Here is a 6,475-nt window from a genome sequence, read left to right as displayed (position 1 = left end):
ATTCCTTTTATTAGGTTGTTTGGCTAAGAAGCCCCTTTTGGAGACAAGAATTCAGTTTCATGTAGGCCATGTCAGATTCTCAAAAATTTTTCCGCAAAAGGAAAAACTCATTTATATCCACCATGCAGCATTCTTACTTTTTAGTCTGCTGCTACTTTATTGGAGACAGGATAGAGAAGAAGACAACCAGGAAACTCATGCACAATGCTAGTCAGCATCATAGGAAGTTTTACTGTTGAGCCAACTACTTGCTAATTTGAATAGACAATAATACATCTTTAGGGAAAAAAAAAAAAAGAACCAGTACTGCTATACAAAGCCCACTTAATAATGTAACGAAAAGGCTATGTATAATGGCAGAAGACCTGAGGATGAGTTCATACACGTATGAAACACAAGTGCAGATGTACCTTCAGCCTATCATAACACCACCAGAAATATTCCATGAATTTCTCCTCACATTTTTCCATACTGGAGCATCCAAGAGAGACAAAAAATTTTCCAAAGCATCAAAGCTATATATATCTAAAATTGTAATAAACATAGTAGCAGTGGTTAACCAGCATTTAGATAATGGAAAGTAGAAGGACCAAAAGACAATAACTTAACCTCTTACATCAAGATAATCAAATACACATACTAGTGAATTGAAAGACTCACCCATTCAATTGAAATCTTTCTTGAACATCAATAAGGTGAGGCGATGTGAAAAGTCCTGTTCAGAACCCACAATTACGTAATATAGATTCTGTGAATGTGCACGTTGATCCCTTTTCAATTCCAAATCAAAAGAGAGTTAGTAGCACAACTTACAAGCCATAAGCAAACAAGATAGGAAAACAAAATTTACTCTCTAGATTAAGTTCTGAAATAAATTATGTTTCACCAAAACCAAAACATATCAAAATAGTGTGTGAAGTTACAGATTATGCAGCATACAAAGAAAAGTAAGGGAAAATTTTCTTAAAGTTGAATGGTTAGAAGGCTACCTAATGGAGCTATTTGCCTATTTCTATCATATTGCTAAGTAATGCTAAGTATTTTACATAAGTCAGGTATTCGAAAACTATAATACAGTAACAAATAAGAGAACAAACTGCATAATTTTGTCCCTTCCGTATAAAGATAGTAAAAGAGCCCCAAAACTTAACCCAATTTCAAATATTGCTCGTTCATTCATATCCTAATGAATAAAAAGGTGCGAAGCATTAAAAATATATAAAAAAAAAAAAAAAAGTATTAGTTAAAAAATTGAAAGACATATTGATCTAATAAATCTTAGAAAGGTACAATATAATCCTAATCAATTAATAACACTAAGGTAGTTTTAATAAAAAAACTTTTATCACCTTTTATATTTGCTTTTGATTTTTTTATAAACACTTCTTACCTTATATTTAGCCATAAAGAAAATGCAGAAAAATTAAATAGCATGTCTTTTATTTGCTTCATAAATTATAAATTGCTACTAAAAATACTCAAAAAAAAAAAAAAAAAAAACCCTTAACATTTTCTGAACGAATAACAGTAACAATTTAAAAGATTTTATTATAATACAATATTGTCAAAATTAAGGAATAACTTTCAAAGATGAAAATTAATAAAAAAAAAAAAAGAAACAGAAATAAGATTCAGAAGAAGAGAATAGTTCCTTTTAAATAAAAAAAAATCAGAACAAGAAAATTTTTATTTCAGTACCTTTCCTTTAGTGCCAGCAACATGGATGATTTTCAACTGTGAAAATTGGCTCCTCCAATTCCAAAATCCAATAAAAAAAAAAAAAAAGCTTAATTTATGCTCCTAGACAATCCATTTGTAAAATTAAAAAAAAAAAAAAAAAAAAAAACCCAATCAAACAGAATCAGTTATACTTTTAAATAATCAAAAAGCAAGTCGAATCGATCCTCCTTATTACTCTTATCAGCGCCACTCCGTTTGGTTATCAAAGACGACAACGCATCCAATGTCGACTCGTATCGGGCAGCCACAGACTCTGTCGATCCACCTTCAAAAACAAAAACAAAAAGTAAACATGAATTTTAAAAACAGTCTTTATTTACTTTTACCACGGGCCATGGGCATGGCAATTTGAAATTCGATGGAGAAAAGGTTTGAGAGAGTGAGGGAAGGAATGAGATGTGAAGATCTTGGGGTTGGAAAGGTTAATAAGTTAGAAGGTAAGGTAATAGGAATTGAATAATGACATTTCTCTTTTTTTTTTTTTTTTGTCAATGAAAGATTGCTGACTTGCACTTGCCTGATGGATTTTGGATCTTTGCACGAGTTTGAATTTTTTTACTATCGATTTTTTGCCACTCGTATTTTGGCTCGCAATTTTTGGGATTTTCATTTTTCATGCAAAATGAAATAATTTTAATCCAAGGTAGTAAATGCTTCTTTTGATCAATTAAAATTTACAATTGTTTTACATTTGATCCCTTTATTTTTAGCATTATTAAAAAAAAATACACTAATTACACTTTTTTTTACTACTAAACACTTAGAATTATTAAAAATACGTTTGGCTCTTATCTACTATCATAATTTTTTTTCAAAATTTTGAGAATAGATATTTATTTTTCATATTTTATTCAAGATAATTTGATTATATTATAACATATCAAATTTTTAATAATATTTAAAATTTTTGAATAAAAAATTTACTTTTTCTTTTGGTATTTTAATATTTCAAAAAAAAAATTATCTTATTTCTAAATTTAAATTGAATAAAAAATTATTACATAGCCTTTACCCTTTTAAAAAATATGTTTAAAAGTAATAGGACTCAATTATAAGTTTTTGTTAATGGTTTTTTAATTTTTTTAATTGTAATTAAAACATTTCAATATAAAAAATATTAATTGATATCTTTATTAATTATGACGTTTTGTTCATCAAACGCTTTAATAAATGATCAATTAAGATATTTTTTTCACAAAAATATTTTGATTGATCTTTTATCAATTTTTTTTTTCTCTTTAATATCGTATTATGACATAAATGTTTTTCAATTATACTATGATAAAAATTGAAATGTCTTACTGATTAAGGCGTTTATATGAAAAATATCTTAATTAATTATAAAAACGTCTTAATTGATTATTAATTAATATATATTTTTTTTTACAAATTCTTTCTACAAATGCCTTAATTAATCTTATTTTTAACTTATGAAAAATGATCAATGAAAGCATTCAAAGTGCCAAATGTCTTAATTGATCATTTTTTTAATCTTTTTTCTCTTATCAATTAAGGTATTAATGTTTACAAACACCTTAATTGATGATATTTTATAAATAAAAATAACAATCAATTAAAATATTTTATTTTTTTGCTATTAAAAGCATTATTTATCGTTGAATATTTATTATTAATAAAATAAAATAAAAAAATTATCATCATATATATGTTAAGAATATTATAATAATCATACAAAAATTAATATATATAAATTTCTTTCAATCAAACAAATAAATCTGAATACAAAATACTTTTAAAAAAAATCCCTTAAGTATCCTACTTTTCTATAAATCACATTTTTACTCGAAATTTAAAATTCTACAAATGAAATGCCCGGTATGAATATGTAAAAGAAGTAATCTTACTATTATTTAATCCATATAAACCCAAAAAGAATAAAGAATAAAGAAAAAGAATTACGTGATCACCGACGTCCAAAGTTCTGAAGTCAACAACATATCAACGGGCTATAACTCTTTAAATCCTTAAACTCTTAAACCCATTCTCTTTCTGCATATCTGATACATCACCAAAAACAGGCTACAACAAATGATGTTATGCCTTCTCAGCCGGATACATCACCATACATCGTACGGCTGGGGCGTCCGTTCCACACAAAATGCTTAGTTGCGACCATAGCTGATCCTTTCTTATCATCGTTTCCCTCCTCCACCACCGCCACCCGCCCCAACACCCTCTTGATCTCTTTGGCCCCGCCGCTTGTCCGCACCAACATCGTAATTTGTTGCTACGTCAGCAAATTCATCAATGGCAAGTCCTGGATTGGACGGTCAGTGATCACCACAAACACGCAACCGAAACTCATTGCTTCATCGATCCCCGATATCTTGGGCCCGAACTCGAACAAACAAAACTTACTTCCGGCAAGTCTTTCCTCGTAAGTCATCTGATCGACGGCTCAGATTCAACCAAAATCTGGGGATCAGCTAAAAGCAGTTCTACTAAATTTGACACTTACACCCAATTATACTTCATGCAACCCAAATAAATTGAGCTCTTACTACCCGAGGGGTGAGTTGGCGCGTGAACATTAGTAAGTGGGGGCTAACCTAACATCTTTATGATAAATAAACAACCCGAGTGTTGCCGGAAACCAGGAGATCTAAACCGAGTTTTTCTTCAACTTGACCATATTCCGATCTGAACCATAATGAGTAATTTTTTTTATTTTTCTTTTAACAAATTTAAATTCTGATTATTTAGTTTATTCAACCTTTTCTTTTTAATTTGAGTAAACATGTTATTTTTCTTTAACAATTGTGGAATGTGTTAAATTGATTTTAAAAGATTTTCTTTACAAATTTAAAATAAAAGGAGAAGAAACGGTTAATGAATCAAATAGGCAACAATTTATCACTTTTTACGGTTTTCACAATAGGTGTAATCGATTGAGTTTTAATTAATATAGTATTGAATTTAAATATAAATTTAATTTAAAATTTAGTTCAAATTTGATTAAATTTTATATTTTTAATTTAAATTTAATTTTAAATAAAAATTAAATTATTTAAATTTATTTATTAGACTCAATTAATATATAAAAATAATTTTAATTTTTATATTTGATAAAAATTTAATTATTTATATTAAATTTTAAAATTAAACTCAAATTTAAAATATTTTATTAATTAAAATAATTAAAATATTTTAAAATATAAAATTTAATTAGACTCACAAATTATTAAAGTTTAATATAAAAATATTTAAATTTATTTTAATTGATAAATCAAATTATTTTAATTCAAAATCAATTTGATAATAATCAAATTATATTTAAATTTTATTTGAATCAAACTTAAATAATTTATAAATATTAATATATTATTTATACTCTTAATTTTTACAAAAAAAAATATAACAACTAATACTAACACAGCAGATGAGAAACTTTTGATTAAAAAAATTTATCCATTTTTCCCTTTTTTTTCTCATTTCAAATACTAACGTCTCCTGGTCGGTACTTTTGGTATCCAATACTAATAAGAATATTTAAATGAGTGATAAAAAGCGTCGTCGTTTAGGTGTAGTCGGTCATCACGCTAGTCTCCCTCGTTCGAAACCCGACTCAGACATTTTGCCAGTTTTCTCTTTTCTGTTCCTTCATAGTCTGAGAAAAGTTTGAAGTAATGAACCCCACCCCCCAAAAAAAAAAAGAAAATTTTTTATTTAGAAATAAATTTTTGCTTGCTACCAAACTTGGATACATATTATCTAGTATGAGGGAATTGGAGCTTTGCCAACTCCACTATGAAAAAAAAAGGGGGTTAAAAAATGTTCCTAGCTTCATTGTCTTTATAATAAACAAACAGATAAAGGTTTTGCAGTCCTTGAGTTAATGGAGTACACCCTTGGTTTTCTTTTTGTATTTCTTTCCGTGTGGCTGGAAATAAAACATGAAATTATCAAGTATACTTTCCACTTCAAAGTGTAAAAAAAAAAAATGTTTATTTTTGGTGGATATAAGAAAAGGAACTGCCCTTGATAATAAAGTACACAATAAATTATACTAAAACTAGGATTTTTTTATACTAATTCCACATGAATATAAAAGACTACAACAGGGCATATATAAATCTTTCAACTCTCTCTAGTTTGCTGATAATAGTATTAAAATCAACAATTAAATCTTTGTGTCGGAGGGAAGATCTTAATAACTTTTTGAGTCATTGTGCAACTCGAGAAGAATTTTCAGCAGTGGCACCATTCCTCTCGAAAGGCCCAGAATTTTCTGCACATCAGCCATCCAAACCATCCTGTGAACTGAGTCTTACATAGCCCAAGACCAAGAGTACATGCTTGATACCTGCAACATTACTTAAACCAAAATGACTATTTATGTTGTATGAAATTACTTGTAAATATATATTTTCTTTTGACTTGTGCTTACTTGAAACCAAAATATTCCCCATTTTAGTCTAAATAAATATTTATTAATAAAAATAGTTAAAAAATACTTTATTGATTAAACTTTTTTCAACTTTTTCTTTTAAAAAAAATTCCTGGTCCATCAAACATTTTATTGAACTTTAAAAAGTTCAACCAAGCAGGTCCATTATTGGCCCGAATCATGTGAACATCGCTGGAAAGTGCAAAAGACAAGAGGGAGCTCTCAGTCGTGTGCCGTTTGGTCAAATATTTCTTATTTAATTGAAAAAAATAGTTAATATGCAAACAATTCATCTTCTATTTATTATTTTAAAATTTTAAATTTTAT

At 27.7% G+C, this 6,475-nt stretch overlaps 1 pseudogene; it reads right to left on the bottom strand.

Annotated features, from left to right (window-relative positions):
• Positions 1-3,717: 3,717 nt before the first annotated feature.
• LOC111294821 (uncharacterized) lies at positions 3,718-6,170 on the bottom strand (annotated as a pseudogene).
• Positions 6,171-6,475: the final 305 nt, after the last annotated feature.

The sequence above is a fragment of the Durio zibethinus genome, chromosome 14 (genome assembly GCF_047325235.1).
Source record: "Durio zibethinus cultivar Kanyao isolate XHJ-2024 chromosome 14, ASM4732523v1, whole genome shotgun sequence".
Lineage (NCBI taxonomy): Eukaryota > Viridiplantae > Streptophyta > Magnoliopsida > Malvales > Malvaceae > Durio > Durio zibethinus.
This window is presented reverse-complemented; position numbering and strand designations above follow the sequence as displayed.